The sequence below is a fragment of the Periplaneta americana genome, chromosome 9, assembly GCF_040183065.1.
Source record: "Periplaneta americana isolate PAMFEO1 chromosome 9, P.americana_PAMFEO1_priV1, whole genome shotgun sequence".
NCBI lineage: Eukaryota > Metazoa > Arthropoda > Insecta > Blattodea > Blattidae > Periplaneta > Periplaneta americana.
Window position 1 is genome coordinate 161,147,927 of NC_091125.1, and position 9,822 is coordinate 161,157,748.

The window sequence follows — 9,822 nt, forward strand, 5'->3', positions numbered from 1 at the left end:
TATCTTCCGTATAGAACTCCAAGTTGTGTCTTTAACATTCTTTTGTTCAGTACAGTATAGCTGTTGACAGCAATTTCAAGTTCGCGTTCAGGAAAATTATGCAAACAATTGTCAAAAAAATTCACTGTTTAACAATTTTGTTGCGTCTAGGTAGCTTAAAGATTGGAAATGACGAGTAGTTTCCTGAATTATACGGTTACATACCTCCTTGGCATCAATTTTCTGGGATTCAATTTTCCGTCGCTTGCCGATTGATTCAGGAGGTACCTCAAAAAACTGTTAGATGGCAGCAGCAGTCGAACATTTGAATTACCAAATACATTGTACATAGTTCCGAGTTCCTCCACAAACAAGCATTCTTTCCTTATGCTTTACTTTTGCAATCTCCAAGCTGTGTTGTGCTGAAGCTTACTACAGCACTTCCCCGCGTAAAAATAGCCAATCAGAGCAGTTATTTCAGCTTCGCACATGCGCATTAACTGTCTACATTCTCATGTAAGTTTTGAGTAGCACAACGAACTCTAAAATAGGTATATTTCCACTAATCTCAAAAAATTATTTGCAGCTATGTACTTGTAGGAATTTCATTGTTAAAACAAAATTAATGGTTCAGTGAACTTGTAAAAATTTCTGTGCTTAAGAACTCTTTGTCCCTTGTGGCAGCTCACAATGGTGAGAAGATTTATAAATTTAAAAAAAATAAGCATAATGGAGTAATATTGTATTATCTTTCATAAATCATGCATTTGAATAAAGAAAAATGCTAATAGATGCTGTATATAAATCAAAATTAGTATACCCACCCAATACACAGTCCCGGTTAATACGCGGTTCACACCCCCTCCCTTGAACAGCGTCTTATCAGGGTTTTACTGTAGTTTGCAATGGTAAATTGTGTGGTGGCTTGCATATGCGCGAATTATGATTTATCCTGTATACTAAGACTAGAGTGCTAAGAGAAACTGACAAATAGAATCGGAGAATTCAAAATTATTTTCTAATATCTGTACTAGGGGTACTTAGAAAGCCACTGATATCATAGCAGCATTAAGAATAACAAGAAGCAAGATAGAAAGAATATGAATATATCACAGTAGCTGGTATCAATATATTCAAAGTAGTCTCTGGAAACAGTGGAGAGTACATTATTTTATTACCATACAGATGGTGTAGAATTGATTGAAACAACAATTTTAATAATATCCTCTAGTTTTAGAACGAGTCAAAGACCAAGACATCTTTGTTTTGATATAAATGTAAGAAGAATGTAATGTAAGTAGAGAAATTTAACTTTTTATTGTCAATTGATATAATACTGTATTATAAAATGTTATTAACAAGTAATTATAATAAAGTATGGATTCTTACGTATCTTTTTTAAAGATGACACAATGAATTCCTTAAATATCTACATACGTTAGACTCTGATGATAAGCAATGTCAGCAATTAAGTGATAGGAGAAAAATTTGTGCTAGAGTGGAATCAATATTTTAAGATATATATTATTTTCATGTACCGAAGTACATACGATATTTCCATGCAGATATTCTGCGTCATCATACGATAAAAGAGTAATGGAACAGAGAAAAATTCTCTCCGGCGCCGGGATTTGAACCCGGGTTTTCAGCTCTACGTGCTGATGCTTTTTCCACTAAGCCACACCGGATACCCATCCCGGGGTCGGACAGAATCGTCTCAGTTTAAGTTCCGACTCTTGGGTTCCCTCTAGTGGCCGCCCTCTGCACTACGTCATAGATGTCTATGAACGTAGGACTGAAGTCCACATATGTGCTGAGGTGCACTCGTTATGAGTGACTAGTTGGCCGGGATCCGACGGAATAAGCACTGTCTTAAATCACGAAGTGATTTACACATATCATATATATTATTTTAATGTACCGAAGTACATATGATATTTCCATGCAGATATTCTGCGTCATCATACGATGAAAGAGTAATGGAACAGAGAAAAACTCTCTCCAGCACCGGTGTGGCTTAGTGGATAAAGCATCAGCACGTAGAGCTGAAAACCTGGGTTAAAATCCCGGTGCCGGAGAGAGTTTTTCTCTGTTCCACTACGCTTTCATCGTAATATTTTAAGAGCATGAGGATGCAACATGTTGCCAATAAAATTTCTTTATGCGAAAAATGAAACAAATGACGGCCATAAAATTTAAAACAAAAGAGTGATTATAAATTGAGTGCAAGTAATTGAAGGGATGGTGAGAATGAGATAGTCTAAAGCTACTCTTTTAACAAAAATGGTTTTCTGTGCGAATTCATTTCTTACACATATGAAGAAACTACTATTAAAATATTATAAAAATGTCGTAAGTATAGGCTGAAGAAATTATGATACTGCATCTAAAAGCATTGGACTCTAAACCTTTAACATGCTCTCCTGTAAAATTTTGTCTGTGTTGCTTAAACTATGCTGCGAATATATTGAATAAGCAGTCGTGGACAGCCGATAAGGGGTGGTCCTCCAGCTTGGGGGTTGGGCGAAGGGCTAACAACCCATCACCGTAAAAAACAGCTTGTTACGTATCCCTATAATAAGCCTCGGAATGGGACTGATTCTCTGGCACGACCACAGCAAAGAAATAAGGTTTTGAGATTTGGCACTTGGAACGTAACTAGTCTTTATAGAACAGGAGGGGTAACATTAGTAGCAAAAGAACTAGCTAGATATAGAATAGACTTCGTAGGAGTACAAGAGGTTAGGTTAGATGGGAATGGCATATCACAAATAGGAGATTACTTGTTGTATTATGGGGAAGGAAACAATAATCACCAATTAGGAACAGGATTCTTTGTTCATAAAAGAATAAAATCAGCAGTAAAAAAGGTCGAATTTATCAGTGACAGGTTATCATATTTAGTACTTAAGGGTAGATGGTGCGACATCATAGTTATAAATGCTCACGCCCCTACAGAAGAGAAAGACGACCATATAAAGAATAGCTTCTATGAGGAATTGGAACATACTTTTGATCAGTTCCCTAGATATCACATGAAAATTTTATTGGGGGATTTCAATGCTAAAGTAGGACGGGAGGATATTTTTAGACCAACTATTGGAAAAGAGAGCCTACACGCAATTAGTAGTGACAATGGAGTTAGATTAGTCAACTTTGCCACATCGAAAAATTTAATTGTCAAAAGTACAACATTCCCCCATAAGGATATACATAAATATACTTGGACTTCTCCAGATGGATTGACACACAACCAAATAGATCACATCTTGATAGATAAACGGAGACATACTAGTATAGTAGATATTCGAACTTTCAGGGGTGCAGACTGTAATTCTGACCATTATTTGGTGATTGGAGAATTAAGAGAAAGATTATCAGTAGCCAAGCGAGTAGAGCAGCAAGTTAATATTACTAAATTCAATATTTTGAAATTAAAGGACGAGGAAGCTAAGCAAAATTATCAGGTCGAAATTTCGAATAGGTTTGCCACTTTAGAAAGTTCCGACGAAGTTGAGAAAGAATTAGATGTTAATAGCGTGTGGGAAAATATCAGAGATAGTATCAAAATTGCAGCTGAGCAGAGCATAGGTTATTATGAAACTAAGAAAAAGAAACCGTGGTTTGATGAAGATTGTTGCATGGTAGTAGAAAGAAGGAAACAGGCAAAATTAAAATTCTTACAGGATCCAGTTGAGGAGAAGAGAGATAATTATTTCAATGAAAGACGGGAAGCAAGTCGTACACTTAGGAATAAAAAGAGAGGTTACTTGAAGGAAAAACTGAATGAGGTAGAAACAAATAGTAAGAATAAAAACATTCGAGATTTATATAAGGGTATAAAGGAATTTAAGAACGGATATCAGCCAAGGGTAAACGTGATCAAGGATGAGAATGGTGACTTGCTTGCAGACTCTCCATCAATCCTAAACAGATGGAAAAACTATTTTGCGCAACTACTAAATGTACATAGGCCAAATAGAAATGATCGGGACGAAATTGAAATACAAACTGCTGAGCCATTTATACCCGAACCCACACTTTCAGAAGTCGAAATTGCGATAGAAAATCTGAAAAAGTACAAGTCTCCAGGTATCGATCAAATTCCAGCAGAATTAATACAAGAGGGTGGAAGTGCATTATATAGCGAAATTTATAAACTTGTACTTGCTATTTGGGAAAAGGAAATTGTACCAGAACAATGGAAGGAGTCCATAATTGTGCCTATTTTTAAAAAGGGGGACAAAACCAACTGTGGTAACTTTCGAGGAATATCACTTTTGTTGACGTCGTACAAAATTTTGTCCAATATTCTTTTGAGAAGATTAACTCCGTATGTAGATGAAATTATTGGGGATCATCAGTGCGGTTTTCTGCGTAATAGATCGACTATTGATCAGATTTTTTGTATTCGACAGATAATGGAGAAAAAATGGGAGTATAAGGGTACAGTACATCAGTTATTCATAGATTTCAAAAAGGCATATGACTCGGTTAAGAGGGAAGTATTATATGATATTCTTATTGAATTTGGTATTCCCAAGAAACTAGTTCGATTAATTAAAATGTGTCTCAGTGAAACATACAGCAGAGTCCGTATAGGTCAGTTTCTATCTGATGCTTTTCCAATTCACTGCGGGCTAAAGCAGGGAGATGCACTATCACCTTTGCTTTTTAACTTCGCGCTTGAATATGCTATTAGGAAAGTTCAGGATAACAGGCAGGGTTTGGAATTGAACGGGTTACATCAGCTTCTTGTCTATGCGGATGACGTGAATATGTTAGGAGAAAATACACAAACGATTAGGGAAAACACGGAAATTTTACTTGAAGCAAGTAGAGCGATCGGTTTGGAAGTAAATCCCGAAAAGACAAAGTATATGATTATGTCTCGTGACCAGAATATTGTACGAAATGGAAATATAAAAATTGGAGATTTATCCTTCGAAGAGGTGGAAAAATTCAAATATCTTGGAGCAACAGTAACAAATATAAATGACACTCGGGAGGAAATCAAACGCAGAATAAATATGGGAAATGCGTGTTATTATTCGGTTGAGAAGCTCTTATCATCCAGTCTGCTGTCCAAAAATCTGAAAGTTAGAATTTATAAAACAGTTATATTACCAGTTCTTCTGTATGGTTGTGAAACTTGGACTCTCACTCTGAGAGAGGAACATAGGTTCAGGGTGTTTGAGAATAAGGTGCTTAGGAAAATATTTGGGGCTAAGCGGGATGAAGTTACAGGAGAATGGAGAAAGTTACACAACACAGAACTGCACGCATTGTATTCTTCACCTGACATAATTAGGAACATTAAATCCAGACGTTTGAGATGGGCAGGGCATGTAGCACGTATGGGCGAATCCAGAAATGCATATAGAGTGTTAGTTGGGAGACCGGAGGGAAAAAGACCTTTAGGGAGGCCGAGACGTAGATGGGAGGATAATATTAAAATAGATTTGAGGGAGGTGGGATATGATGATAGAGACTGGATTAATCTTGCACAGGATAGGGACCGCTGGCGGGCTTATGTGAGGGCGGCAATGAACCTTCGGGTTCCTTAAAAGCCATTTGTAAGTAAGTAAGTAAGTAAGTTGCTTAAACTATATTGTTCTCACCCCTTTAATTGTTTTTATAAAACAATGTCAAACATTAACATTTTGTCAAGCAAAAAAACAGCATACTGTACATATTCATTTATTTCATTGTATAAAAGTAAAAATATTATTTTATTCTATTTATGGTAAACGTCACAACTGACTTAAGGAAATGTTTATTATCCCTCAAACCAACCTATTTCAGTCGAACATTAAAAGCTGGGATGTACCTGGTTGCATTTATAGACATAAGTAAAGCTTTTGACTCAACTGACAGGAATAAAATATAGGAAGCTTTAGAGTAACTCAAAATTAATACAAATCTAATTGCTAGAATTAAAAAATTATTATGCACATTGCATAAAATGTGTAAGAGTAGAAAATGAAAAGTCAAGGTTGTTTGAAACGATCTGTTGTTGTTGTTTTCTAATGCCAGGCGTTTGACAATAAAGTCATTTGACCTCTTGCACTCCAATATTTTTCAAAGATATTATCATGACCAGCCACTGAAGCACAGATTTTGAGGTGTTCCGAATCCATTTCTTGGTTTGAGTTGCACAATGGGCAATTCATATTGGAGTTAAATGGCAAGTTGTAGCCGATTTAAGTGAACACCATATTTTAACGTTTTGGTGGCTACTTCATTCACACACAACCCCCAGAATGTCTGGAGGACCATACCTGCTGTTGGTCGACGGGTCCATTGGACCTAGCTGGGAGATCTTGTTGATCACCAGCTTTCCCTCCTTAAGCCACTGGAGGACGATTTTAGTGCCATAGCAGGTCAGCACTAGGAACAGAAAAGTAGAAAGAGGAGGAAGGAAAGGGAAATGAACCCCTAGGCCTCGAATGCTCTAATGCCATCGGGGTCGAAGAAAGTAAGAGTTCAGTCAGAGGACTGGATAGGAAAGGGTAAAGAGGGAATTAGGTATTGGATAGAGGAAAATTATACCAAATTCAGTCAATAACTCATCAAGCTGACCAGTGCTAATGGATGAGTAGCCCCTCCCTTTAGTTCAGCTCGTAAAATTATGCTTACTAACAGCTGCACCACGGGAAGGTAGGGACGGGACATTGGGTATTTGTCCAGGTTGGTTCCTTAAAGCCTTCAATGGGAAGGATTAATGGCTCTCCCCCCTGTATCCGACAGATACCCTTTTGCAGCCGTTTGAAACAATCTACAACTGTATATCCACGCCAATTCCAATTCGGTGAATGACAGTGTAACTAAATTAAATTCGGATTTAAAATCTCTAACCTCCTGGTCACAGAAATTTGGATTGATACTAAACCCTGAAACTATTGCATGATAGTTTGTTGCAACGCTTTCTACATTGAATAGACTGAAATATCATTTCAAACACATTACAAAGAACATATCACAACCATTACCAAACTACACAACAATTCAACCGCAGAACACATCATAAACTTCAACCACAACTGTAGCAACATAGACACCGACATGAAAATACTACACATCCAGCCAAAAAACCAGAAACCTGACACTCTAGAACAATATGAAATTTACAAACATACAAAAACACACACCCAGCAGGTTTTTAGAGCCTAAAGTTGCCTATTTCTTTTTGTTACGTATATATTTTTAAATTTCCGTGTAGCAGTGATAGAAAAAGTTTTTAATCTCATGGGGTGGGTATGGTTCAAATATCCTGTAATAGCTTGATTGTAGTACTTTTCTCAACTTTATTGGGAAGCAAGAAGCAAAATGGGTTAAATGATTCCAAATTGCAGCCATTAGAGAACAACAGTTTGATTGTAGCAATGAAGAAATTCCCGGAAGGTGTCTAGTTTTGTTCAGTACTTGAGCAAACAGTAGGAATCTGATGAATCGGAAGGATGTAGTTCTCTCTAAAGAAATCAGCATGGCAAATATTGCTAGATTTAAATATCCATCCATTGCTTTGGTATCATTGGGAAGAATTTTTTTTGCTTATAAAATGGTTCTGTCTAAAGGTACGGTCACACGTAGCTACTTTTGCTGCGTAATGTCTGTACTGCAGCTGCAAAAGTTGCATGTCGTGTTCACACGTAAGCCAAAAGTAGCGCGCTGCATGCTACTTTTTGTGCTGCGCAACCCGAGTGCAGCAAAAGTTGCAACTGGAGGTTGCGAGTCTGTTCACACACAAGGCGCTACTTTTGCAGCCGCAGTCATGCTGCAGGTTCCCATCTCCGTGTTGACTTCTCAATATACATTTTGTGGTTATGTTCGCATTATTAAGAAACTCATGCGAAAGCTTACTTATCTATTATTTGCTTTTCTGTCCTAACTAGTATTCAGAAATTGGCATTATTTTTACTATAAAGCTTTTAAAAATGCCTATATACTTAAATGATAACCAACAGCATATTCACGTAATCAATGTTGGCAACCCTCCTGTTTGAAACTACACCACATAAAATTAAAAAAGTGAATTATATCGTCAGCAAATATGTTCAGATTGTGTTGTGTATTTAATAACTGTTACAAATAATTTATTTTCATCACATTTAACATTAAAATACATCCAAACAATAAAAGTATCATTGGCACATATGAGTGGCAACACTGGTCGCAACTGCAGCAAAAGTTTCAACAAAACCGATATCAAAAATGCTGCGGCTGCAACCCTGAGAACCCTGTTCACACGTCGCTACTGTTAAGCTGCGCGCAGCATGGAAGAGTAGCGGGCAGCAGGTTCGGCAGCCGCTACTTTTCGGGTTGCACCATTGTTCACACGCCGCAATACGAGAGTTGCGCAGTTTTTTGTACTGCATCGCTGCAAAAGTAGCGACGTGTGACCGTACCTTAAGAAATGGCAAAGTTTCACAATAGAAAATTAGACAAAAACGTTGCTATGTACTGCACATCCTGAACACACAACTCAATTTCAAAACACACACCCCTTTTGACACAATCATGAACACACCTCACCACAACAGGAAACCAGAAGATAGTGTGCAACCTTCACTAGGCTTCGGACATTGAAGAATATCACTTCAAAACTTGTCAGCCAGGTAATTTCCTCATATTAACACAGTAAAGAAAATCAGTGATATTTAACACTTGCGATGAATTTCGGTGTAGTCTGGAGGGCCTAATTAGTCAAATCCACTCTCCTCACCTCCATGCTGAGGCCTGTTGGGATCTTTTAAGATGCGAAAGAGAGAGTGATGTGCGGAAAGCAACGGGAAGATACCGCATTTATCTTTCCCAAGAAATACTGCAAACATGGCTAAATGGATCATATGCGGAGACTAAGAGGAAGGCAGAAAATAGGGAAGATTGGAGAATTGCAGTTAAAGACCTGCCCTTGGGCAGAACATTATGTATGTATGTATGTATTGAGTTGTGAAAGGTTTATGTTTCAGGAAGTAATGTAGGTAGCTGCTCTAATTTCAAGTGAAGTTAAAAGTTGAGGTATTTCAATGTCTGGACAACATTAAGGGCAGCATACAGTAACTCCACCATCTTATTTCCCAAAAAATACTATAGTGAGGATCACGTAAAAGTAGTTCCTAAAAGGCTAATTTGGCCGTCTCTTCAGTGTTGCCAACTAATACCAGATGTCACCAAAGAGGGTAAAATCACAATGCTACGTACCATAATAATAATAATAATAATAATAATAACAATAATAATAAAAATAAAGTGTTAACAATAACAATGTCTTGCTTATTTACCACATCTCATCTTTATGTTGCGAGGTGTTTCCTAAATGGTTCAATAATTTATTTATGAAATATTATATTTTTCCTCCTGGACTTCTAGCATATTATGTTGGTAATTAGGAGGAATTAATATGATCTAATAATACAATTTATTTTGTCAGGCAACATGAAATTTATTGCTTTCACTAAAGAGTTTATGATTCATGAGACCTAACCTAAAAATGTATTTACTTACTTGCATTTTCATCAGTTTGCTTTACTGTAAACTGAAATCATTGCTGCCAACATAAGTTACAAAATAACTGCAAGTTGTAGTATTTGTCAGTACCCGAAATTCGAAACTAAGTTGGTAAAAGAAAATTCAACCTGAGAGCTAGAAAATCACTACAATTCACTAGCATATTTAGTAATAGTGGAAAAATGACTAGGTTTCACCCTTAGGATATTAAGTAAGCTGATCCAGACTAAATATGAGTATACGAGTGCAGGCACAGAAACTAAGTACCATTTTTTTTACAATCTTATGTTCATATATCTTGTAGGCCTCTTTCATCATAGCCACCTGAAACTC